This window comes from Ambystoma mexicanum, chromosome 12 (genome assembly GCF_040938575.1).
Source record: "Ambystoma mexicanum isolate Mex_15411 chromosome 12, UKY_AmexF1_1, whole genome shotgun sequence".
NCBI lineage: Eukaryota > Metazoa > Chordata > Amphibia > Caudata > Ambystomatidae > Ambystoma > Ambystoma mexicanum.
This window is the reverse complement of record NC_090936.1, coordinates 1,087,524,728-1,087,552,632: the sequence shown is the minus strand read 5'-3', so window position 1 is coordinate 1,087,552,632 and position 27,905 is coordinate 1,087,524,728. Positions and strand designations below refer to the sequence as shown.

General features: G+C 45.4%; 1 long non-coding RNA gene across 1 annotated transcript in view; it reads right to left on the bottom strand.

Annotated features, from left to right (window-relative positions):
- Window positions 1-1,529: 1,529 nt before the first annotated feature.
- Window positions 1,530-27,905, bottom strand: part of LOC138513098 (uncharacterized) — a 62,500-nt gene continuing 36,124 nt past the window's right edge. The window contains exons 3-4 of the long non-coding RNA XR_011281701.1: window positions 1,829-1,887; window positions 1,530-1,631 (exon numbers count right to left, since the gene is read on the bottom strand). This is a non-coding gene — a long non-coding RNA (uncharacterized lncRNA). The remainder of the gene's footprint in view (window positions 1,632-1,828; window positions 1,888-27,905) is intronic.

The following is a 27,905-nucleotide window of genomic DNA, read 5'->3' as shown; positions in this document are numbered from 1 at the left end:
GGCGGTGGGCCAACCCTGCTGGTAACGACACGCTGCCAAAGTTAATGGCACAAAAAAGCAAAGGCCCACTGCTGAGGTCAATGCCACGATTAGAACCCGTGGAAAACAACACACAGGTCCTAAAGGTTACAACAAATCTTTAAAAATAGAAAAACTAACTTACCTTCAGTCCTGTGGCACTCCTTCTGTAGAAGGAGTTTTTTTTTAATTATTTGTATTTAGTTCAGTTACAAAGAAAATTACTTTGTAGAACCTTTACAAAATCAATTACAAAAAATAACAATAAAATATTTACATTTCAATTATCATTTAAATTCATATTTCAACATAAAACTTTACATCATATTATTCACAGGTTGCAAAAATGAAGGATATTGTGTCATACACTTTATATCCTCCAAGTCTTAAAATGTAAGCAATTCTTTGTTGATATGCTTACACAGGCTGACCAATTCAAATATCATTGGTTTGTGGGTGCCTTGCATCATGCGTGTCCATAAAAATTGCAAGCAATCTTCAAAATCTGTATTCACAAATTTCGAGAACCGATTTGTCCTCATTAAACTAAAATGTAGACATTCTAGTATAAGATGTTTCATTGTCTCAATCGGTTCTTTGCACGATGGAAAGCGACACTTCATTATCTTGGGTTCACCAGTTTTAGCCCAATTAGCAATTTGTTCTCCTGTATAGTATAGGTTTACCCTGTACCTAATATAGGCTTGTCGGGTATGGTTGTATGGGAATAAAACCACATGGTCATATCGGGGCATACGTTGTTTTAAGAACGCACCATACTCTCTGTACATGTGATATGTTGATATGGTATTGATTGTGTTCCTCCAGTCCTGTTCAAAAAGTTTCTTTTTTGCAAAAGCAGGACATTGATATACATCTTCTATGGTAATACCTAAGGAATTCAAGATATGTTGCATACTGCTATTGTATTCATTAAAGGAAGCAGAAGAGGAGGACTTCAACATACTGTTCAAATCACCGTACAAGGAGTTTTTGGGTGCAAAATGAATCTTAACGTAACCTGATATTTGACGCCATTTCCAGCGTGTGGAGAGTGCAACCAACCCGAGCTCGTGACGTATCACTACGTTTGGTATATTCAAGGGAAGCTGCATGGCAGATTTTATCAATGATCATTGCGTGGTATTCAAAATTGCAGTAACATCTTTTAAATAAGGAAAGGGAGGAGGGCACCACTAGATAGTAAGAAATGTCTATACCTCTTATTAGAAGAGAATCTATAAAAATACTTTAGCCTGGAGCAGCCAGTCCATAAAGGATCCCTTAGCACCGGGATCTATTCAAACCAATATTCTCCAAAAAACAAAGTGGATCCACTTCGTTAGGAAAGGCGCTTCTCAGTTAGCCCCAATAAATGGTTGCTGTTTGTTGGATAAATGCTCATAGTAACAAAAACTTCTTAATTAAATGAATGTAAGACAGAAAATGTTTAATGCACATTTCTGAATTGTTGGATGAAAATCTTAACAGATAACACATAGAGCATCCATCGAAAATTGTCCATAATACTGTGGTGTTAGTGCCAATGCATTTCGGTGAAAACCTTCATCAGGGCAGTATTACAGCTCAACATGATATATTGTATATTTATTCTATTAACAACAAATTTAACAATATTATCGACAAAGGTTGCAAAATTCATTCAAATGTAACGAATGAAAAACACGTACCCATTTGTGAAAACACATCCGTGTGGAAAATTGGAAACAAAAGGAAAGGCAATTCAATTAGTATTCTACGGTACTAAAGGGTGTGTGAGTAATTCAACAAGCTTACAGATACTCCATACCTTAATTGAGTCTCTGAACGCCTGGTTAACCTCGTCGCTTGTTAGCAAAACGTGAAAATCTGGAATGAATTATAGTTTTAGAACCAGGGGTAAGTAACATCTTTTAGACACATGTCAATGGAGTATAAAATGACCGATTCAATTTTTAGTGTCAAAAAGTCAATCAATGGAATTAGTGAAAATTTGCAATATTTTGCGTAGATCATTTTTAGTTCAGATAATAAAAGCCGCAACTTATTTTTGATTAAGTCTGTCCAAGCTTTTAATGAGTTTTGATCGGTCAAGTTATAGCCGAGATATATCGCACTACAGGTACATGGGATTTGAGTTTTCATAATTTCCCATTTGTATCCCTTATTATTTTGTTTAGTACCAAATTTTAAAATGGCTATTTTTGCAGGGTTTGGAGTAAGGTTGTGAGCAACTGCAAAGTCTTGAAAAAGCAAAAGCTTAATTTGCAATCCAGCAGGCGTAGGATCAAAGACTATAATGTCGTCTGCGAACGCAATCCATTTAAGTCTTAAAGCACCAACTTTAACTGAGAATAAATTACTGTGATCACATTCCTTATCAAGATCAGAAAGGTAAAGATTTAAAAAAGTTGCGGCTAAATTGCACCCTTGTTTAAGACCAATGGATGTGGTGATGGGATCGGTTGCTCTACCATCTGCAGAGATTTTTATTTTATACAAGGTGTTAGTATGTAATTGAATGAACCAATATAGTAGTACTGTAGGAATTCCCATTGATCTCAATTTATTCCATAAGAGGTTTCGTACGACGTTATCAAAAGCTGATGTCATGTCTATCATAGCCATATATACGGATTGAGAGTTCTTGCCTTTTGTGCCCGCGACAAGATGAGACATGACAGCAGCGTTGAGCGAGGTACTCATTCCTTTTCTAAAACCTGTTTGATATTTAGAATAAAGGTTGTTCTCTTCAATATATTTTTCAAGGTCGTGCAGGAGAAGAATGGCAAAATGTTTTGCATCTGTGTCAATCAGTGAGATAGGTCTATAGTTCTGTGGAAGAGAAGGATCGCCCTTTTTGAATAGTGGGACAATATTCGCTGTTGTCCATGAGGGAGGAATTTGACCAGTACTAATGATTGAGTCAAATTTAGGTTTCAAAATTTCTGTCCAAAACTCAGGATCAGCTTTATAGAGGCAGGGAGGAATCTCATCGGGGCCTGCTGATTTAGAATAATATGTTTTCGATATTGCCCATTTAAGATCATCGTGTGTCCAATTAATTCGGGTGATCCTGCTATAACACAACTGTACATTTGACACAGATTCAAATCTCAATGAGATGCGGAATTTAGTTGATATGTAATCATACCATACTCCTTCAGATATACAAGAGGGGGTAATCAGGGGAGTTCTTTTGTCATCCTTTTTGATTATGCGCCATATAGTTCTAGTGTCATGCATAGTTATGGCTCTTATTAGATCACAGTTCTCTCTGTTGTATTTCAGTATGCGAGCGTGTTTCAGGTTCCTCTTGTATTCTTTCAGAATTTGTGCCTGGATAAACCTGAAGTGGTCTACTCCCAAACCCGATGTTTTGAGTTGTCTTATTGCTTTATTTTTCTCACGTTTTAGGATCTTACAGGTGGAGTCAAATGGATGGAGGCGAGCACTCCCTGTATACTTTTTGCTGAATATGGATAGGGCTTTCTTTATCACCTCAGAGTAACCATTTATCCTTAAGAATTCAGGCTTATTGTCAGAAAGTCGAGATGATTGTATTTGTTGGAATACATAGTTAACAAATTGCTGACATAAGCTTTGATTCCATCCGATGGAAATTAGAGGACGATCAATCTCTACTAAAGAGAGTGTGGGATCGATAACCAAAGGCCTGCATTCCCATTTCAAAATGCAATTTATACGTGCATGATCACTGGTTAGGATACGGCTACATTGCATAGACGATGTAATAGTGTACAGAGTTCGAGTAACAAAAATGAAGTCAATTGTCGAAGATTTGGATCCACAGGACCATGTAATCTGAGACTTCACCTCATTACTTGCAACTGTGTCCATATCCCAATTTTCCAGTAGCTCCCTGAATTGCGAGCCCCTTCCCCGGGAAAGATAAGATGGCTTAACTGGTCCACATTCACTCAGTTCTCTACAGTCGCAATTGAAATCACAGCCAATGATGATTTCTAAAGGTTGGTATTTACTGGATATATTCTCTAGACATTCATCCAGTTCATCAAGCATCATTTCAATCAAGGATGTGGCGGGGTTCCAGTATGATGAAATAATTAAGATTGAAGGGATCGTTTTTGACAAGAAGTTCTGTACAAGTACACCCAATAGGTTTGCAGATTCCCATACCCACTTTGACTGGAGATTGACCGAATTATTTATTGCAATTACCAGGCCACCGCTGGGCCGGCCTCAAAAAGGTCTTGTTGCAAACTTGCAATAAGTGGTAAACCCTGGGATGGTAAATTTGGTCAGTTTCATTGTCTCCTGTAATATGAGAATCGTTGGTTGTTTTTCGGGAGTTAAAGAAGTATTCCATCCAATGAAATTAGCATAACCACAGGTATTCCATGAAAGTATCTTATGTGAGCTATGTTGTGCAAGCTACGAGGTGGTCGATGACATTTTAGATCCTAAAATAGCAGTGAGCATTGGTTCAAGCCAAGGGATACCCTTTGTTATGGCTATATGCGCTAGGATTGTGTGGAGGTCACCATCAACGCTACCCTTGGTTTGTTGAGCGCTGGTTTCGCTTGCTGCTTTTGCAGTGACAGCTGGGTCAATATAGGCAAGGAAATCGTTGGCTTGCGATTCTAGTTCGTGGGTGGTTAGATTTAGCCCATGGTTTTTGATCTCTTCACGATTAAACCATATAAATTTCAATATTGTTTCAGAGCTCAAGTAGCATACTGCTCTACAGTTGTCAGTCTGTGTGAACGAGACTCTAAGGATGTCCTCTGATTTAACCATTCTGAGTTGAGGTATACGAGAGAAAAGCGACAAAATAAAAGATCGATTAATCCTCTTCCCTGCAGTTGAATCCCTCGGGGCATTTCAATTCGCTTTGCACAGGAGGGGGAAGTTCACTTTTCAACATCTGGAATGCATATGTGGATGTTGCTTTACTCGAGGTTTCATCATACGAGTCATTGATATATATGGCCTTTCTCAAGATGTCTAGGATTTCATGGTGGACTTTCACAGAACTTTTTGGTTCAATACATGGAGGAGGTACTGCTTCCTCCTGGGCCTTTTACGACGCCACCGTCTGAAGCGACTTCATAAGTGTTTCAATACTCAGTGTACCTTCCTCTATAGCTTTTTTAAAGATGTCAAGAGACTCCTGACGACTATTCATAAGATCTCTGGAGTAGGTTTTAGGAACTTCTCTGCTCAAAATAGGACCCTGTATGGATATGCGAGCGGGAGCAAAGATGGTTTTTTCCTCCTCTTTGTGGGTGGTAGTATCGCTTTTTAATGGAATAGGTTGTACAGTATCCGACACCTTGTCAGATAACATCAATTTGTCATTCTTAGTGTTGCGATCTGACAATTTAGCCCTTTGTTGGCTCTGAACTGTCTCTAACACTGAAACTTTTCCTTTGCCATTGATCATATTTGAAAACTTGTTGTTATTAGTTGTGTTTTTCACAACAGGATCTCTGCACAGCTTGGGGGCTCAGTACAAACCACTCTATAGGATTTTCTTAGAACTGATTGTCTAGGAGAGTTACTGATTGAATCATTGTTAGGAATCTGTTGTTCAAATATAATATCCTTTCTGGTTGTGCAGCTTCTTCCTGAAATCGGAAAGTAGCTGTTCAGATTGGATTTCAGATGTGAAAGAGGTGTCGCTTCGGTCATATTGAGATCTGATCTTTTTTTTGGAATTAGTTCAATCATTCTCTTTTTAGATGGTAGTTTAGACTTAATGGAAGGAGTTGGGATTAATGCTTCCTGACTTTCTTTTGAAAGTTGTTGGAGGTCAATACTCTCTTCATCAGAAATTGCTATCGCCATTTCATGTTCAGCATTCTGAGGAGATTCATGTCTAGGTTGAATAGTGTTATTAGCAGAGTCTTAATCAGCGTTTTTCTCCATGAATTCTTTTCTCCTCTTAACATTCCTTTTTATTGCTCTGAGGTGCAATTTTTTTGCACGACGAGACATAAACCTGAATTTCTTTGCAGAATTAGAGGATTCATGTTCTTTCACCTGTTGCTCGTCAAGAACCCTCAACAAAGTAGAGGGACTGTCTGGGCAGTCAGCGATCAGGACTAGTTTGGTCAGTTGAGAGGAGATAGAAGAATTAATTACTTCAATTAAGACTTAAGTTCTTTTAATTCAGATGGGCAATTACAAGATTGGGAGAGAGAGGAAATGCTTGAAGGTAATGGGGGTCAGTAGTTGCCTCATCGCCAATTTGAGTAGCTTTTTCAAAGTAGTCCCGAGCAGGTTGAGATTGATTGTTGTTAATAACTCGTAAGGTATCTGCCGCAATAATAAAGCCTTCTATCTTGTCCATTTTGGAACATAGGTGATGTAAAGTGCCTTTTTTCTCTTTCAATTCAAGATGGGTGAGATCATGCCCCTTATCTAGTAAATCAAGTATTTTGATAATTACAGGAAAGGTATGTGGAGAGCGTGTTTCGTTCTCACCAGCATCAATTGGTCCATCCAGTAGATCAAGTTGAAAAGGTCTTATGGGGATATCTGCAATGTCAGGTGAATATGACATGCGTGGGGGTGGTAATTCAGCCTTAGTATTTAGAAAGCTCTCACTTTCAGGATAATTTAGAGAATCTATGTCACCGAGTGGTTGTAAGGAGGTCCTTTGGGTCAGTTTAGGAGGACCATATAAAAGAGGGAGGAGTCTGTTTTCAGTGTTGATTACAAGGGCGCAGTCAATACCGAAATCGGAGTACCTCTCATAAACGCTGCGTGTTTCGCAGGAACAAAGGTACATTTGTTTTTCTTTTTTTAAAGATTTATTCCAGCCTTTAGCCACTGCACTTGGTTTTTTGCGGGTGCTAAAGGTGGCGTGGGTGCGAGCCAGTGAGGCACCGGGCCATGGGCGTACAACACTTGGGAGTCACAGACTAGGGGCTTATTTATACTGATGAATCCAGACCACTTTCTGAGTTTCCTAATTGGCTACAGCCTGCGTCTAGGATGCTAATGCAGCGATGCTAACTGAGGTGACGGGCTGATCCTACTGGTAACAGCCCGCTGCTTTACCCGCGCCCTTTAACGTGGGCAGTGGGGGCATTACTGGCATTGCTGGCCTTCCTCTGATGTCAATATGACATTAGCAGACGTGAAAAACCACATATGTCTGCTAATAATCCATATGTTGTGTAACAATGGGGACATTAACTCAAGGTCTAGCTAAATGGAATAGGACGTGTGTGTCACCGTGAAAGATGCCTGCATTGTGGATTTCCCTACTTTACTTATTGTTAACTTCCCCCTTTCCTCCTCTACTTCATCAACTCAACCCTCTTAGCACACTTAGAACACTACAAATCACCATTAAATTAAATAATAAATGGTGCTTTCTTAACCTAGACTAGCCTTTCCACTTTTTAGGAGTGGATCTCAAATACTGAACTAGCACAGAAACAAGTGGAGACTTGGCAGGTGTTGTGTAGGAACATTAGGTGCGGTGTTGAGTAAAGATCAGTAATCTCAAGAACTGTGCATCTTTATAACTGAGGCCCAACGCAAATACAATGCTCTTAGAGCTGCTCTTAGTATCACAAGGAAAGAGCACATTTCCGTGATCAGGAGACAACATAACTGGTTATCCAATAGTGAGAAAATCCAATTGAAAAACAACTTCACTTACCCACAAATGCCTATACAACAAGGCGCCAAGCTATCTCACCAAGAGAATTACTAGAAAAACTTCAAGTAGGCCCACTAGAACAGTCAACACCAAGTGCCTATCTGTTCCTAGATTCAAATTAGCCAAAGTAGGGGGCAGTAGCTTTGCAGTGAAGGCAGCACAACTTTGGAATTCCCTGCCCACCCCCACTGCGAGATGACCAAACATTCTTCAAATTTAGACATAGGGCCTCGTTACGACCCTGGCACTAATGGGTTAATGGTGCCGTAAAAGGCTGAGGCGCCGTTAACCCATTAGCGCCTGATTACGAGGTCCCTTTGCGGGACCCGACTTTAACGGCTGGTCTACACCAGCCGTTAAAGTAGGGACCCGCAAAGGGACCTTGGTGCTAAGTACGGTACCGTACTTAGCGCCTTCCCCATTCCCATTGAGCCCTGTGGGGCAAAAATGGGAATGGGGAAGGGCCATGGAGGAAGGGGGAATTACCGCTCCGCCAACCTTGTAATGGGGTGGTAATTCCCCCTTTCTCCATGGCGGAGTCGGTACGTTAGCCGCATGGACCATGGTGCTAATAGCACCATGGTTTTCCGCCTGGGTCATAATGAGGCCCATAGCCTCATCACCTGCCTTAAAGATAAGGACCAGTATGACTTAGTTCCTATACTATTTGGTATATTCCATGACCTCTATGTTTATGTCTAATATATGTTCTTGTTTGTATATTGCCTTCTTGCAGTAGATGCAGCTATGTACCCACATGCATCCACTTCACTATGTATTTGCATAACCTGTATATTTTTGCCAGTTTGTAACCCAAGCTGAAAGACTTCTTATAACCCCTGCGCCCTGATACCTTCGGGTCTGGTGCGCACTATAAATAAATAAACAAACAAACGAACAATCACTGGTATTTTTAACATTGCAATTTTTTCATAAATTATAATTTTGTTAAATCATCCCAATAAAATTAAAAATATGTCACTACAAGATTTTACCATTTCTTTATAAAAACTATTAACATCTAACTACCAAGCTTTACCTTTTCTTTGTACAATAAATACAATTACCATCTCCTAACATTCCCACTTCATGACCTGGAGTGTAGCATAGGCAACGTTTTTGGCTTTACTGATGCTACTTATTATTAAGAGTAGTGAGCAGCAGTAGGTGGTCAAGGTTGTGAAAGTATGTTCTGAGAAAAATACACAATATTCCAAAATGAAAGGAGGGGCAGGAAGAAGAGAGCTCTCGCTAAGAGTGGTGGGCCAGACCGAGACAGAGCCTGTGGAAGTCAGCCAGAGGAGAAACTGCGAGTGCCCAGAAAGGAGAAGGGGGGAACTCAATCTGGACGACCACAAGCGGACCGAGGAATGGGAGCCGGATAGTCATGAGAAGCCTTCGAGGGAGGCACCAGCTCTGCCAACGTCAGAGAACACCGTAGACACTGAGGAGCTGGCAGCAGCTATACTTAACTTTCCCTTAACCTCTAGGTGCACCACAATAAAGCTGAAGGTACATGTAACGATATGCTTGTAGGTAATGCGGTCCTGTTCTCTGTCTCACGTGCCCTGTTGTTGTTGGAATGCAGGGGTCGCGTGACAGAGGCAGAGACCGTTGGAAGGAAGAATGAAGGTGCGGGGCTCCTGCGGGCCTGTATAAATAAAACCTCTATTACTTACCCATTGCCTCCATCCTAGTTCTTTCAACTGGCGACGAGGATGGGATGGGTTTGAGGTGACACAGGCCTGCTGCGGAGCGGAGCGCCGCATACAGCCAGCCGCCCAATCCTTGCTGATTGCGGTTAGGAAGTCTCAGGAGGCCAGGGCACCTGGAGCACGGCAACCGCAATGGACAGGCCACACAGAGTTGCCCTGCCAGTCACAGCCGACGACAGGCGAGGCTGCGCGCAGGGATCGGCCCTCCGATTGCGGTCGCCTGCTGTGTTCAGCGAACACGGCTGACACCTCGGCAGCCCCACTGATACAAATTAATGAGGTGAGGAGTCGGGGGAGGACCCCTCGTAGCGTTCAAGGGAGGCGGTAGTCCTGAATTCCTTTCCCGAAGCCAAGGGGGGAGGAGCTAAAACCTCACAGTAAGCTGCCAAATGATTAGATGACCATACAGAAAAAAAGTTAAAAAAGGGGCACAGCAAATGGGTCTATAAACCTGCAATAATGATTGGATGATCATACAGGAAGAGAAAGGACACAGCAAAGAGGAACTATAAACCTGCAATAAGGTCTATTAACCTACTCTTCCACAAAAAATGGATTACAAGGAGTGACTATGAATGATCCTTGGTACAAGAGTACAAGAGAAGAAGAAAACAGAAGCAAACAAATTGTCATCCAAGCAAAATTGTACAGCAATTCAAACCCAGTTTGTGACATTTGGTAACTAAACTGCTTGATAACACAGAAGGTAAAGAGTAGTGCAAGGACACTGCAAACATGGCAGCAGTAAGCATGGCTCCACCTCCACCCTTCCTACCTGAGCCTGGTACATCAGCAATCAGGTGGGACCGATGGAAGAAACTGATACATACTTGGTTGCCATAGGGGGAGAAAAATGTGCGCCTGCTAGAAAGGAAGCAATTTTGCTGCATAATCTGGGGCCGGAGGGCTGCAGTGTATACGATGGATTGCCAGACTTGCCGCAAGAAGGCCAAGGAGACACTGATCAATATAGTACAGCTGAGAGAAAACTGTCAATTCATTTCGAGCCCAAGAGGAACATCACATTCAAAAGGCACAAGTTTTTCCAGAGATCCCAAGAACCACAGGAACCAGTAGAGAATGTAATTGCAGCATTAAGAACACTGAGTCACACCTGCGATTTTGGACAACTCACAGACTCACTCATACGTGACCAATTGGTTTGATACACTAATCGTGCCAAGGTGCAGGAGAGACAACTATCTAAGGATCTCCCGTTGGAATTAGCTGTAGAGATGGCTAGGAGTATGGAGCAGACGTGCAAATATATGTTAACCATGAGAGGAGACAAGTAAGGGAGCGAGGTTGCGGCAATAAGAGGGGCCAAGAAACCGGGCACAAACAGAGAAGTCAAATGTTTTAAGTGCGGTAGTAATCGCCACATTTCTTCAAATTTGTTTTGCTCGGCCAGGAATGTAGATTGTTTGAAATGTAAAAGGAGAGGACATTTCACTAGCGTTTGCCGTGATTCCGGACAAGCAGTGAATGTGGAGGCTGGAGGAAGACTTCCAGAACAAGAGGAAAGTTCTGTAGTTCCACAGAATCACAAAGGGAAGCACGTGTTGGAAGTAGCAGATATGTCCTCTAGAGGAAACGGACCAACAGATGTTTTTCTGATCGAAGGAAGAGTGGTCACGATGAAGGTTGACAGCTGCTTGCCTTGGACACTAATATCAAGAAAATCTTTTGAGGGGTGCATGCAAAGAAAACTAGAACAGCTGAGTGAGCATATGATAGAATCGTATGCCTACGGTAATGTGAAAATTAAAGTTTTGGGAATGTTTCAAGCGTCTATAAAGTATAAAGGCCGGAGCTGCAAAGCAGATGTCTGTGTCACCCAGTAGGGGTCGTAACTTTTAGGCTGGGTTGAACAACGGAAGTTAGGGATAGGAATACAAGCAAGTGCTGAATACCCCTTCATCGTAGCTGAAATGAGGGACAAGCGGGAACTGGAATTTCCGAAGGTATTTACGGAAGAACTGGGGATGTTGAAGGAATTCGAGCACAAGATCATACTCAAGTGTGGAGCCACTCCCAAGGTGCATAAGGTTAGACTGGTGCCACAGAACCTGAGTGACAAAGTGAAACAGGAGATTGAGAATTTGTTGCAGAGAAGAATTATCAAAAGAATTGAAAGTGCTGAATGGTTGTCTCCGGTGGTGGTAGCAGCCAAACCGAATGGAGAGATAAGACACTGTGTGGACCTGAGAGACTTAAACAGGAACATGCTGGTTGACAGACATCCACTTCCCATCATTGGAGAAAAATTGACAACTTTGAATAGTGCAAATCTTTTCTCAGTAATAGATCTATCCAAAGCCTATCACCAAGTACCACTAACTGAAGGATCTCAACATCTAACTGCATATATAACCATGTTGGGGACTTTCAAATATTGCAGGATGCCGTTCGGCAGTGGCAGCCGTTTTCCAAAGAGTGATGGAAACAGTAATGAAGGGATTGCACAACATGGTGATTTTCTAAGATGACATGTTGGTTTATGCCAATTCAGAGAAAGAGCATGATGAGATTCTTAGACAGGTGTTGGGCAGATTGAGTGAAGCTGGTTTGACGGTGCGCAGGAGTAAGTGCAAAATTAGAGTTAGAGTTGAGAGTGTGGAATACTTGGGACATATGATTGACAGTGAAGGTGTGAAACCAAAAGAAAAACTAGTAGAAGCTATCAAAAATGCACCTTCGCCATCAGATAAGGATCAGGTGAGATGGTTCCTTGGTTTGGCGGAGTACTATCATAAGTTCATAAAGGATTTCGCAGTGAGGTCTACGCCTCTTAGGAGCTTAGTCAAAAAGGGTGTTAAGTTTCAGTGGAGTGTGGAGTGCGAAGAGGCATTTGAGAAAATTAAGGAGGGAATAATCAAAGCGCCATCGATTGGAAAATTTGACCCAGCTGATAGGTGTGTTTTGGCGGTAGATGCCAGTGTATTGGGTTTGGGTGCAACATTGATACAATATGATAAGCATAACTCGGAGAGAGTAATAGCTTTTGCTTCACATACTCTGATGGGTGTGGAAGAAAATTACTCAGTCATTGATCGTGAGACCTTGGCAATGTTTTGGGCAGTTAATCATTTTAAATATTTCTTGTGGGGGAGGAGATTTGTCATAAGGTCAGACCATAAACCAATGGTGCAGCAATTTTAGAGTGGTAGGTGGGAATTGGGATCCCCAAGGATCAGCAGATGGGGTTTAGGACTCCATATGTACATTTTTGATGTGAGTTACTTGGCAGGAAAAAGGAATGGAGTAGCAGATTGTCTACCTAGATTACCTATAGAGAAGGAGGAACAAGTTGGAACAGAAGAGATGGAAGAGTGTGGTGGTTGAAGTGGAGAGTGCAGTGGGAGGAGCGAGATCTATGCAAGAAGACCAATTAGATGACAATTTGAAGTTGATAAAGCAGTGGACAGAGAAGAAAGTTCTTGATAAAAGGTTTTAAGTGTGGTGTGAAGTCAAGGAGGATCTAAGTTTGATTGAAGGAAAGTTGAGGAGGGGGCAGTATTGTGTGCCTCCGGACACTCTTAGGGTAGTGTTGGTGGAACTGGCGCATCAATGGCATCCAGGTGAGGGGGCAAGGAAAAGGAAATTGAGACAAAATTACTGGTGGCCAGGAATGGATAAGATGGCTCAGAGGTGTGTAAAAAATTGTATGTCATGCCAGTGAAGCAAAAAGTGCAGGGTGGTACGGGAGACACCCATGGTCCCCAACACTGTTCCAGACCAACCGTGGGTAAAGTAAGCAGTGGATATTATGGGCCCTATTGCAGGTTTAGGTGATGGGCTCAAGTATTTGTTTGCACTGGTAGATTTTCACTCCAAGTGGGTGGAATGGGAAGCAGTTAGAGAAGTGACTGCCAAGGATTTGATTTTGTTTTTGGAAATAATCTTTCTCAAGGAAGGAGTTCCAACTGAGTTGGTATCTCACAATGGTGTGCAGTTTGTGTCGGGGTCATGAGGACATTTTTGGTCAGTTACGGTATTGTGCATACCAGGACAGAGTTATACCATCCTAGGGCCAACGGTTTAGTAGAAAGAGTAAATAGATATTTGAAAATGGGAATGCAAATGACAATGCGAATGGGACAATCATGGAGGGAGGTACTCAACCATGTGACCTGGAGTTATGTGAATACACCACACTCAATTATGGGTGTTTCTCCATTTGTTTCTCTCAAATGAAGAGAACCTGGAACAAAGCTTTGCCCAGGGTGGTTAGGTATGGCAAAATCTGTTGTAGTGGACAGAAAGGAGATTATGAGATTGATCAGACAAGGACAGGAAAGGAATAAAGAACAATTTGATAGGAGAGAAAGTGTGAAGATTCGGGAATGGAGAGTAGGGGAATCTGTGTATATCAAGAATGCGAGATCCATAAACAAGTGTGTTGAAAGTAAATTTCTTGGTCCTAAGAAAATTGCTGCAGTGAGGAATGGTGTAGTCATACTTGAGGGTGGTGAGGTATTGTTCAAGGGTAGGTTAGCCAGGCCCACCGATGTACAAGGGACAAATGGGGAAAGCAAACAAGTTGGAGGTGGAGGTGTAAATGAGGGTGGTGTGCAAAGAGGTGTGGGTGTGGAGTTTGGTACAAATAACACGGTAGTTACTCAGAGAAGGAGAGTTACTAAAGAACCCACATGGTTGGGAGATTATATACATTAGTTGGAATGCTTTGAAGTTTATTGTGTTATGTTTTCTGTTATTGTTAAATTAGTTGTTTGCATATATGCTTTCTTTATGTTGTTTTTCCTTGAGGGGAGAGATATGTAATGATATGCTTGTAGGTAACGCTGGTCCTGTTCTCTGTCTCGTGTGCCCTGTTGTTGTTGGAATGCAGGGGTCGCAAGACGCAAGACAGAGGCAGAGACCGTTGGAAGGAAGACTGAAGGTGCGGGGCTCCAGGGGCCTGTATAAATAAAACCTCTTTTACTTACCCATTGCCTCGATCCTAGTTCTTTCAGTACACAGCTCCTCAGGAGGACAAGGGAGGCAGGGGCCAAACATACCCCAAAGCGGTCTGCATGAAACCTTATCCATGGCTGGGGTGAGAGCAATCATATCCCTAGATGGGGCAAGAGAAGCCAGCGCCCAAAGCAAACATACCCCAGGGCAGGATGAGACCAATTATAGCCCTAGGTGGGGCGAGAGAAGCCAGAGCCCAAGCAGGCCTGAGCCCTATGGGGCAAAAATGGGAATGGGGAAGTGCCATGGTGAATGGGGAATTACCGCCCCACACATCTTGGAATGGGGCAGTAATTCTGCCATTCACCATGGTGGACTCAGTAAAATACCGGCAGCAACCATGGCGCTAATAGCGCCATGGTTACCACCATCCGTGTAATGAGGCCCTTGGTGTATCCCCTTAACCTCAAAATAGCATCCGGTGCATTCAGAGATAACAGCCAATCACAGCTATCACCAAATTACAAGCCATATGTGCAGATCCTGACTAGGGCACCCACCCAGTTTGGGAGGTAACACAGTATAAAAGCAGCCATCCCAGGTAGTAAGGGTTAAGGTAATAATAGAGGAAGTGATAATATCAGTCGAAGGACAGTTGCAGGAGGAGTGGATCAACATCAAACAGCTAGGCAAGGTCAAGAGGATGTAGTTGAAACCAAGGCACAACAAGACGTGGTAAGACCCAAGGACAAGGAGGAGGTGGCAAGAGCAGAGAGTGGAAGTGACATGGAGGCGGTAATATCAGCGGGAAAGACTGATACGGAAGAGGTGGAATAAGGAAAGTGTCATAATGTCATCTGGGTTAGATGACAGGTGTAGATGCAGGGTGATGATGTCACATGGACATCTGTCTGTGGATGCAGAGTGTGAGGTCATTTGGAACCTGGAGTGTTGGTGTGAGGGACCTGGTGTGTTGGTGAGACAGGGTTCTAAGGGTTCTACAGTGACAGTTGGAGTTGCTGTGCTGGCTGGGGTGGATGTCCCAGTATTTCCTATCCACCTTCCTATCATATTACTTACCTGTACACACAGCCAGGAATAAACTTACCTGATAACTTACCCCCTGTCTCCAGCGTGGTCCTCGAGTGGCGAACCACAGTGTTAGGAAAGATTTCGTAATTGTAGGTAATTTTCCTTCCATGTGGCAACCCCTAAACTTTTTGCTGTTGTTTTTCACCTTGTTCTTGACTTTGCCAGAGAAGTGCAGCCTTCTGCTGCACTCCTCTGGGCTTTCGCTCCTTTCTTACGGGGAAACTGACATGCCCTTAAGACAGTCAGTACCGGGGAACGCTGTTTCCCATAGTTTCTTTTATCATGTTGCAGCTTTCGTGCAACATGACACAAGAGGGCACTGTAAGCTAAGTTACAGCTCTCTTGGGTCTCTAGCCTTCTACAGGCCCTAGATACTCGTTTAGGATTGTATCTGATTGGTGCAAGTGATTCAGGGACAGGAATGGTGGCAGCGATCGTTTCTTGTGTTTTGAGCTCCTTTTGGCGTTCTAAGCGCGTTTCTCGCGCTTAACCCAAAATGGTGGCCTGGCTCCCAAAATGGCCAGACCACGAGGCTCCTTTGTCCTGTCCCCTGACCGTCTTGCTCCCTTCACCTTCCCCAGGTCGAGCCGACCCGGGGCCTTCCTTATTTGGGCATGTACTTTCCCGCGAAACACGGATGCTTTCGCGGGCTTCTACATGTCTTGTGTGTGCCTCCAGGATGGGGGCTGGGATGTCTGGTCCCAATACACATCCTGGGTGCCAGAGAGTCTAGGGTGGTGTGAATGCCTGGGACCACCGTGGTCCGTGATTGGTCCACGAATGGTGTGAGTGTTGATGAGCGGATCTCCCATTGGGTCCCCTCTGTTTTGGCGCGAAGGGAACCGTGGATAAGAGGGGGCTGGAAACACCACTACCAGGTCGATCTCCTGAGTTCTCACGAACGAAGGAATACAGGAGCCAAGTATCCTGCAACCAAGAGGCTGGACCGAGGAATCGCTGGTGACCCGCTGAAGGACTTCTCCTCTGCACTGCTGTCGCCTTGTGAAACCCTTTTCACCTTGGATCGAACCAGAAGGCCTGTACTGGTACTTCGACCCTTGGAATAGCGGGAACAGCTATTCTCGGCATCTTCACCATCTCCTGCCAGTAAGCCTTAGGAAGCGTCTCTGGGCCATCCAGCTGACTGACCAGCTTACACGGGAGTCTTGCTCTGTAACCGCCGCCAGGTTGTGTAGTATTTCGAGTCCTTGTCACTCTCACACGCTTCGTACACTTGGCGTTCCCAGGTCTGAAGTGAGTAGTGTACATTTGGCTCAGATACACACGGCCGCTCCGTTGCCCTGCTGTGGTAACAAACTGTGCGGGTTTCTTCGATTGGGACGTCTTTTTACTCAACACGACGATGAGGCGTTCCCTGCTCTTCTGAACCTGCCAGCTGCTGAAACTGACGCGGAGAAGCCTGGGCCTGCTTGCATCGGGGACCGGTGAGTAGCATTGCTTGGATCTGGTCGCCCTCCTGCAGGAGCCCATTGCTTTTCCCCGCTGTGTCAAACAGCACCCTTTTTCCGTACTCGCGCTCTGCTTCTGCCCACTGTGGAGGCTGCGCTTGAGTCGCGGAACTTGTTCTTCTTCTTTTGTGCACTAAACTGAACTGCCTGATTTCCCTCGAAGAGCTTCTCCTTTTGCCCGTTGGCACCAGCGCGTGCAGGTACTTTTGAGCACAAGGCTCCACTCTTCGCAGGGCTCGGACTTCCATCTAGTTAGGTGCCTCTGAAGGCGAACTGGGTCTAAGCATTATTGCGCACTGCCTGTTTTCCCTCCCTTTTAGGTGGACTACACATTTCGTGCATATAACGCTTGAGACTTGTTGTATTTGTATATATATTGTGTTGATATGGTATGTGTTGGTTTACTATCGTTATATTGTGATTTTCTCGCTACGGTCATTGTTTTAAAGGCCTTGAAATAAATGTGTATATATTTTTAATATAACAACTGTTTGGAGTAGTTTGTAAGTGTTCTTGCTTTGTGTGCTCATTGCGGGCTTTCAGTCACCCTCACCCCTCTTGAGACCTAGTCTTGACCGCCGCGATCGCTACCTTGATTGGTCTGGCTCGTCCAGAGGTTACACTGTTCCAAGTAATTAGGTTGGCCTTCTGAACTTCTGCGCCACCAGGACAGAGTTCAGAAATCCGTCTTAACAAATTGGTGTACAGCGGTGGGATACGACTGAAGGTATCCAGTGTTGCGCACGAACTAAGGCATTTCAGGTTATTCCAACCAGGACACGTAGTGAATTGTTGTAGTATAACTTTAAAAAGGCCATAGTCCTATCTAACAGTATGGAAACAAATACCTTGTTAACTTTAAATGCTTCTAAATCAGAAACATTAAAAAAGATGTGTGCGGAGAGAGGTGTTTCCTCTCAAGGCACGAAATTGGAAATGATCCAAAGAATCGTGGCGTGGCAAGAAGCGCAGCTTGACGCTATAACTTCTGAGGACAGTGCGGAAGGAGGTGGGGCTGCTCTCACTGGTAGAACCGACGTTTCTGCCGCTGCACTGATCCATCACGACCACGAGGACAGGGAGGACGAGATGTCTAATGTTTCCTCTGCCAGTGCTGATGGGGAGGCTATGCTTGAATTCAAGAAGCAAGAGCTGCGGTTTAGGCAGCAGGAGCTTGAATTCAGCATAGCCAAACTAAAAATCGAACAGGCAGAAAAACAAAAAGACAGGGATCACCAGTTGGAACTGGCCAAGCTTCAGGTTGCAAATGGGTGCAAGGGTCCTGGACATGGGTCTGGGGCCTCCTCTCATCCACGGTTTCCGAAAGATCTGCTCAGTGTGTATGAGGAAAGGAATGACATTATGGACTGGCTGAATGCGTTTGAGTATGCATGCGAAGTTCAACAAGTTGACAATGCTGATAAGATTGCCTGGTTACTCAGCAGACTGCCCCATTCTGGCTGTAGTGCCATTATGGAAATGTCGAAGGCTGAGCGAGCTGATTTCGCAATGTTAAAGCAAACTCTCATTTTAAAGTTTGGGAAGACTCCGGCCCAATATTTGAAACGTTTCAGAGAGTATAAGAAAAACGAAGGTGGTACTTGGGTATCTTATGTCACTGAATCCTTGAAAAACTTAACTGGCTGGGTCGAAGGTTATAAGGTTTCTACCTTCGAAGGCATGATAAATCTTGTCATGCTGGAACACATTTTTGCCTCTTCTTCCCCGGAGCTTAAGCAGCATTTGGCCGATTCGAAGGAGATAGATCCTAAGAAGCTGGCCATTGCAGCAGATTTATGGGTGTCACATCGAGTGTCCCATAAGGACAAAACTCATCCTGGTAAGCAGGAGGAAGGGAAAAAGTCCAAAGATATGGAGGGTGGAGAATCTGATAAATCTTCTTCTCATAAGGGCCACAAAAAGAAAAATAAGGGTAAGACACAAGAGAACTCACAGGGTAGTGGAGGTCAGCCTCCGAAACAGAACTCTGGTTACAATAAGCCTCCCTATGTAAACAGACCCAATGGATCTTGTTTTGCTTGTGGAGCAACTGACCATGTGAAGGGGGATCTCCGGTGTAAGGTTAGACCTTTGGGGGTCCACTCCGCTAATCTGGCCTTCTCCTCCTATGAGGAAGAAGAGATTACAGGAGCATCCTTCTCCTCAGACTCATTTCCCAGCGGGATAGAGGCTGAGGTAGTTTTAGTGTCCCTGGGTTCCTGGGAGCCTAAAGTCGCAGAGGCTTATGCTAGGATTCCGGATAATACCAAGCACTACTTTAAAGACAGTGTGCTGATCAATGGAGTAGATACTCCAGCTCTTAGGGATAGTGGGTGCAGTCGCACTGTAGTGGATTCTACCTTGGTAGACTCAGAGGAAGTTGCCAGAGCTACTCTGATGCCCACTAAGTTGGCTGACGGCCCACTCCGTATGTTCCCAGTAATACCTGTAAATCTTACTTTAAATGGTACAGCAGTCAGGATTCCAGTGAGCATTCAGAGAAACGTCCCGGGAAAGGTCTTGTTAGGTAATGATCTCAGAGCTTTAGGGCTCGTAGGAGACACTGCCGAAAGACCCTACACACGGTCTCAAGCACGGGCAGCATTGGCCAAGACCAATACGCTGCCCCAGCCGAAGGGGAAACCCAAGGCGAAAGGAGTCGACAAGTCAAGACGAGGGAAAGAGAATATTCCCCCGAGCTCGCCTACCACTGCGGTGGAGGAAGTTGGTCAATCGCCCGGGCTTGACGAGGAGGTGGCGATGCCTGAAGTATTTGACCCCAACGATCATCCTGAACTAAAAGACTTGTTAGTTGAAGGAGGTCCTGAGAGGGACGAATTCAGTAAAGGCCAACGTGAGTGCCCATCTCTGGAAGGCCTAAGGAGACAGGCCTGCTCCCAGCTTGAGGGTGAACCTCCTGGGACGCATAGGATTTATTGGGAAGGTGGACTCCTGTACAGTGAGCCCACAGAGTCTACAGAAGGAGACCATAGGAGGTTGGTGGTTCCCCTTACTGTTAGGTCCTTCCTCCTGCAGTTGGCGCATGAAGTTCCCCTTGCTGGTCACCTTGGTATGAAGAGGACCAAGCAAAGGTTATCCATGCACTTCTACTGGCCCAAGATGGGGGTGCAAGTAGAAAGTCACTGCAGGAGTTGTGCCTCATGCCAGTTGTCTGGTAAGGTTGGCGCGACAATCCAAGCTCCGTTGGTACCGCTCCCAGTTGTGGGGGTACCATTTGAAAGGGTAGGGATCGACATCGTTGGTCCCCTTGACCCGCAAACATCCTCGGGCAATAGGTTTATCCTGGTGCTGGTCGACCATGCAACCAGGTATCCTGAGGCCATCCCATTGAAAACTGTAACTGCCAAGTCAGTTGCAAAAGCTTTACTTGGCATCTTTACTAGGGTTGGCTTCCCTAAAGAAGTTGTGTCGGATCGTGGCAGCAACTTTATGTCGAAGTATATGCAGGCTATGTGGAAAGAATGTGGGGTCACCTACAAGTTCTCTTCTGCATACCACCCCCAGACCAATGGTCTGGTGGAACGTTTCAACAGAACGTTAAAGAGCATGATTGGGGCTCTGGAGGAACCTCAGAGAAGAAAATGGGATCTTCTTTTACCATGCTTACTGTTTGCCTACCGAGAGGTACCACAGGAGGGTGTTGGCTTCAGCCCCTTCGAACTTCTGTTCGGTCATCCCGTACGGGGACCCTTAGCCATCGTCAAAGAGGGATGGGAGATGCCCACTCCCCCTGTTACTACCAACGTAGTTGATTATGTGCTAGGGCTCAGAAAACGGATGGTACTTCTGATGGGCTTGGCTAGTGATAAATTGAAGGCAGGACAAGCGCTGGTGAAACATTGGTACGACCAGAAGGCTTCCCTCATCAACTTTACACCTGGTCAGCAAGTCCTGATCATGAATCCCATAAGGCCTCGAGCTTTACAGGACAAATGGTCAGGCCCTTACACAGTGGTGGAGCCCCTGGGTGAGGTTAACTATTTAGTGGACCTTGGAAGGCCTGGACAGGCTCCAAAAGTGTTTCACATGAATAGGCTGAAGGCTTTCGTCCCAAGAGTCGAAATCGCAGCACTGCTACTGGCTTCAGATGTTGAGGAAGAGGAGTCTGAACCTCTCCCCGACCTGTTCCATAGCGGTCCTTCAGATAGCTCCTTTGAGGGTGTCCGAGTGGCCCCTCACCTGACTTCTGATCAGCAGGCTGAGGTGAAAAGTTTGCTTAGGCAGTTTTCCCCCCTGTTTTCACAGTCGCCTGGTTTGACACCTTGGTGCAAACATAACATTGACACAGGAGACAGTGTACCTACCAAAAGTAGGGGATACAGGATGTCAGACAAAGTACAGTCTTATATTAAGACCGAGGTCAACAAGATGTTAGACCTTGGGGTGATTGAACCCTCTAGTAGTCATTGGTCCAGCCCTGTGGTTTTGGTTCCAAAGGCAGGCACTTCTGAATTGAGGTTCTGCGTGGATTACAGGGCTCTGAATGCTGTCACCAAGACAGATGCACACCCCTTGCCTCGAACAGATGAGCTGGTGGATACGTTGGGTGCCTCCAAGTACCTCAGCACGTTTGACCTCACTGCTGGCTATTGGCAAATAGCTTTAGCAGAACATGCCAAGGAGAAGACAGCATTTTCTACTCCAGACGGCCTTTACCAATTCCGGGTAATGCCGTTCGGGTTGAAGAATGCACCTGCCACTTTCCAGAGGCTTGTGAATCATGTGTTGAATGGGTTGGACGAATTCTGTCTTGCATATCTGGACGATATAGCAGTTTTCAGTGCCACCTGGGAAGACCATGTGAAACACCTCGGGATTGTGCTCCAGGCTCTTCAGAAAGCACACCTGACCATAAAGGCTAGTAAATGCCAGATTGGACAAGGCTCAGTGGTTTACCTTGGACATGAAGTAGGTGGAGGGAGGATACAGCCTCTTCCCAGTAAAGTACAAGCAGTACAAGACTGGCCTACCCCCACTACGCAAACCCAAGTGAGAGCCTTCTTAGGACTCACGGGGTATTACCGAAATTTTGTGGCAGACTATGGCACCATAGCTGCCCCTCTGACTGCCCTCACAACTCCGAAGAAACCCAAGAAGGTAACTTGGACCGACGAGTGTGAGAAGGCCTTCAATGGCTTAAAAGACTCCTTGTGCCAGGCCCCTGTCCTCAGGGCCGCTGATTATCAAAGACCTTTTATCGTGCAGACGGACACCTCTGACACTGGGATAGGAGCTGTACTATCACAAGTACATGAGAAGGGTAAGGAACACCCTATTGGTTTTATTAGCCGCAGCTTAAGGACAGAGAGCTCAGATGGTCCACGGTAGAGAAAGAATGTTTCTCTGTTGTGTGGGCCCTAAGGAAGCTGAGGCCCTACCTCTATGGGACCCACTTCACTGTGCAAACTGACCATAAGCCCTTAAAGTGGCTAAAGAACATGAAGGGGGAGAATCCAAAGTTGCTTAGGTGGTCCATAAGTCTACAAGGCTTCGACTTCACTATTGAGCATAGGCCAGGTGTCCAACATAGCAATGCTGATGGGTTGTCCAGAATGTTTAACCGACCTGAACAAGAGACTCATCCAGGGGTGGATTAGTTCCCCCTGTCCATAGTCTGGGAGGTGCGAGTGTTAGGAAAGATTTCGTAATTGTAGGTAATTTTCCTTCCATGTGGCAACCCCTAAACTTTTTGCTGTTGTTTTTCACCTTGTTCTTGACTTTGCCAGAGAAGTGCAGCCTTCTGCCGCACTCCTCTGGGCTTTCGCTCCTTTCTTACGGGGAAACTGACATGCCCTTAAGACAGTCAGTACCGGGGAACGCTGTTTCCCGTAGTTTCTTTTATCATGTTGCGGCTTTCGTGCAACATGACACAAGAGGGCACTGTAAGCTAAGTTACAGCTCTCTTGGGTCTCTAGCCTTCTACAGGCCCTAGATACTCGTTTAGGATTGTATCTGATCGGTGCAAGTGATTCAGGGACAGGAATGGTGGCAGCGATCGTTTCTTGTGTTTTGAGCTCCTTTTGGCGTTCTAATCGCGTTTCTCGCGCTTAACCCAAAATGGTGGCCTGGCTCCCAAAATGGCCAGACCACGAGGCTCCTTTGTCCTGTCCGCTGACCGTCTTGCTCCCTTCACCTTCCCCAGGTCGAGCCGACCCGGGGCCTTCCTTATTTGGGCATGTACTTTCCCGCGAAACACGGATGCTTTCGCGGGCTTCTACATGTCTTGTGTGTGCCTCCAGGATGGGGGCTGAGATGTCTGGTCCCAATACACATCCTGGGTGCCAGAGAGTCTAGGGTGGTGTGAATGCCTGGGACCACCGTGGTCCGTGATTGGTCCACGAATGGTGTGAGTGTTGATGAGCGGATCTCCCATTGGGTCCCCTCCGTTTTGGCGCGAAGGGAACCGTGGATAAGAGGGGGCTGGAAACACCACTACCAGGTCGATCTCCTGAGTTCTCACGAACGAAGGAATACAGGAGCCAAGTATCCTGCAACCAAGAGGCTGGACCGAGGAATCGCTGGTGACCCGCTGAAGGACTTCTCCTCTGCACTGCTGTCGCCTTGTGAAACCCTTTTCACCTTGGATCGAACCAGAAGGCCTGTACTGGTACTTCGACCCTTGGAATAGCAGGAACAGCTATTCTCGGCATCTTCACTATCTCCTGCCAGTAAGCCTTCGGAAGCGTCTCTGGGCCATCCAGCTGACTGACCAGCTTACACGGGAGTCTTGCTCTGTAACCGCCGCCAGGTTGTGTAGTATTTCGAGTCCTTGTCACTCTCACACGCTTCGTACACTTGGCGTTCCCAGGTCTGAAGTGAGTAGTGTACATTTGGCTCAGATACAAACGGCCGCTCCGTTGCCCTGCTGTGGTAACAAACTGTGCGGGTTTCTTCGATTGGGACGTCTTTTTACTCAACACGACGACGAGGCGTTCCCTGCTCTTCTGAACCTTCCAGCTGCTGAAACTGACGCGGAGAAGCCTGGGTCTGCTTGCTTTGGGGACCGGTGAGTAGCATTGCTAGGATCTGGTTGCCCTCCTGCAGGAGCCCATTGCTTTTCCCCGCTGTGTCAAACAGCACCCTTTTTCCGTACTCGCGCTCTGCTTCTGCCCACTGTGGAGGCTGCGCTTGAGTCGCGGAACTTGTTCTTCTTCTTTTGTGCACTAAACTGAACTGCCTGATTTCCCTCGAAGAGCTTCTCCTTTTGCCCATTGGCACCAGCGCGTGCAGGTACTTTTGAGCACAAGGCTCCACTCTTCGCAGGGCTCGGACTTCCATCAAGTTAGGTGCCTCTGAAGGCGAACTGGGTCTAAGCATTATTGCGCACTGCCTGTTTTCCCTCCCTTTTAGGTGGACTACACATTTTGTGCATATAACGCTTGAGACTTGTTGTATTTGTATATATATTGTGTTGATATGGTATGTGTTGGTTTACTATAGTTATATTGTGATTTTCTCGCTATGGTCATTGTTTTAAAGGCCTTGAAATAAATGTGTATATATTTTTAATATAACAACTGTTTGGAGTAATTTGTAAGTGTTCTTGCTTTGTGTGCTCATTGCGGGCTTTCAGTCACCCTCACCCCTCTTGAGACCTAGTCTTGACCGCCGCGATCGCTACCTTGATTGGTCTGGCTCGTTCAGAGGTTACCCTGTTCCAAGTAATTAGGTTCAGAGTTCAGAAATCCGTCTTAACACACATTACTTCACTGGCGACGAGGATGGGATCCAAACCCACGCGTGCAAAGCACAATGGACTGGAGACGGTGACGAGCTGATGGCAGCAAAGCGTGCCGGGGTCATGGATGGTGGCGGAGAGGTGGCGGTGAGGCATCACAGGGACCGGGGAGACTGCCGGAGAGATTCTGGTTACAGAGGTGATGACGTCGCCAGCTCTGGCGGAGGCGTTCCAGCAGAGTGGGCTGGAACGCAACGTGCACACGCTACGCGGCGCTGGTTACTTCCACGTGACAGTGTATGGCGTTGCTGCTCTGAAGATTAGGAGAGCAGCAGTGGAGGATGTGTGGATGCCTAGGGAGGCAGCAGGGCCTGGAGAAATATCTGTGGAGTGAAGTACAGTTTCGGAGGCAGCAGGGCGGGCAACTGCAATGGCTGGTGCTGGTGCTGTGTTATTAGAGTGCATGAAGGGACATGGATTTCAAAGAGTGTCCGGTTTCCGTGCAGTGGGAGACCTTTATGGATGCGGAGGTGTTCGCATTTGCGGTAAGAGGCAAAATAAATTGTTCCGAGGAGCGCTGTCCAAGCGCAGCTAAAACGCACCATCTGGAGGGCCTGGTTGATACAGGCCAGAAGTGTGCTGTTTGTACGGCGAGGGCGTTGTCCATTTGAATTCCAATTTGTAACAGGATGAATCCCAAAAATTCCACTGAGGTCGCATGAAATTAGCATTTCTCCAGCTTGACAAATAACTTGTGTTGCCGTTGTTTAATGAGTACTGCCCTTACATGAGTTATGTGCTCTTGGGCTGAACTTGAATAAATTAGAATGTCATTGAGGTACACTCCCGGAAGTGTATCCAGCACTGGCATAGGTAGCAAACTCCTATCGCTCCTAGGTAGGAAACCTCTTAAAGACTTTAGGTTAGCCTGTCCTGTTTCTGGCTAGGAATGTCCTTTTCCATTGTAGATAAATCCGTAGTCCTCATAGCAGTTTATCGCTGAAACCATATTTCTTGGGAAATGTTTTGTTGATTCGCCATTTTGAGAGCTATGGTGTGATGGCGTGCAGCTTCACAGATGGGAGGAAAGAAAGGAAGCTTTGAGGAGAGCAAAGCTACCATGTGACCCCAGGTTGGCAGGACATCATCTTGCCTGGCCTGTTGTTTTTCATTTACCATAATAATGCATTCTGGGATTTGTAGTGTGGGTTCTTTCCAATCGAATAATTTAGGCGAATGTAACAGGTTGCAATGAGGGGATATAACCTGTGGCGACAAGCTGACCTTGCCGGTAATAGCCCACAACCCAAGTTAAGGTCTCATGCAAACATTGTTGGATAAATGTTATATACCTTTGAGCCCCTGCAAAAAAGCACATGCAGGTGCTAAAGCCTAAAACAAATTATAAAAAAGAGAAACCTACTTACCTTTAGTCCTGCTGTGCCACTTATGTAACTTGGAGTCTGTCTTCAGTGTTGAATAATAATGACATAATCAACACTGGAAGCGGCCCCCTCCTCTTCAAAGTGCCCTGTTGCATGAACCAAGGTGAGTTTTTCTTTTCCCTAACATTTGGTCTAGACTTTAGCACCCACATGTGCTTTTTCACAGGCTGTAAGGGCGGCAGGGGTGAGGGAGTGGCAAGTAAGGCACAGAGCAAGGGATATGCAGCATTTGGGAAGTTCAGAACACAGGCTTATACCAGTGAATACAGCACGCCTTCCGAGCTTTCTGATTGGTTAGCGGCACCACACAGCGTGCTAATGGGTTGCAAAGGTAATGCACTGGGCTGGAACCCAGGTGGTGGAGCCAAATGGTCCCTCTGGAGAGCGCCATCTACAGGCAAAACATAGACAACAAAGAGTCCCAACTCTTCTTAACAACTGATATTAATTAATACCTCTGCTATCATAAAATAAATTAGACATATTATAAAAGATCAAAATGAATAGCCGAATTTCCGAGGAATAAAAGCATGCTAAAACGATGTTATTGGCAGCTTTTACCTGCACCATCTTTCTATAAATAAATTGTATTAATAAAACAACATTGTTTTGTAGGCTGGGAGGGCCGTCCCTTACCCCTGCCTTCCACCACACATACAATTAGGAGTTTGTTCTATAATTTTGAGAATGTATACCTTTCAGTATAGATTAAGTGCAATTATTTTTCTAACTCAACATGCCCTAGATTTGAGAATACTTTATGTCAATATTGTCTTGGTTGCCTGGGAACCACTGAAAAATACCTTGAAGGAAAACAAATGAGAACATAAACATTGGCTTAAATGTAGAATTTTTCTGTGAACAAGGGAAAGTGACCCCATACAGTTCACTGCACCTACTGCTAAGGATTCTCAAGAGCAGAAACAACAGAGATGTGGAATCTAAAACCGGCCTTGGTAAAAACAAGAGGCACCAGGAATTCTATGTATGCGTGCATTGGGTTTTATATAGTGCACGCCTAGCTGGAGTGCCAGGGAGCACTGCACAATGAGAGGAGGGTATCTGTCATGGATTTGCATTTCCCTTAAATGAGAATTGGCGCTATTTGGCCTCCATTTTGTTTTTTCTTTTCTGTACATTTTTTTATGGCCCTTTTTTTAAATGGGGCTTTTCACCCCTCCACACTCCCTTTCCCAACCCTACAACACTCCTCCCTTTTCCCCCTTTTTTCCAACCTTATTTTTATTAGCACCCTGGGCAAGGTGAGCAACCAATCAGGTTGCTTAAATCGCATGTTGAATCCCACGATCCAAGCCCACGTTCCAAGTAACCTTCCCCCATCCTGCCTTCCCTTTAATACTAATTTCACCTTGATTCCCCTCCCGAGCCCCACTTACCTGCTTACTGCAGGAGCGCCAACTGCCGTCGCAGCTTCGCTCCATCTCCCTGCTGCTGACAGCCATGGAAATGGAAGAGGGGCCCCATGTGGAGTCCCGCCTTCCAGCTCCTTGGCGGCCATCTTGTGTAAATATTTTCTTTCAATGACTCTTACGCTGTGAAGTGTCCCGGTCATTGAAAGAAAATACTTTGTCGTTTGCATCCTCAGTTTCTGGATTTGAAACCGAGGTGCTAATACTAGCAATAATCGCCCGTTCCAAGATCTGGAACCGGTGATAACCGCACTAACAATCCTCATTAAAAGCCTTTGCTACGCTCTGGCCTTTAACTCTGGCTTAATTAGCACCCTGAAATGGGTCACTGGCCAATCAGGAATCTCGGAACGTATTCTCTGGAATCCAGTGTGCTGCTGTTCACTGCCCTTATCCCTTCCACACTCCTCCTTTCCTACCCTGCTGTCCACTGCCCTTTTCCCTTCCACACTCCTCCTTT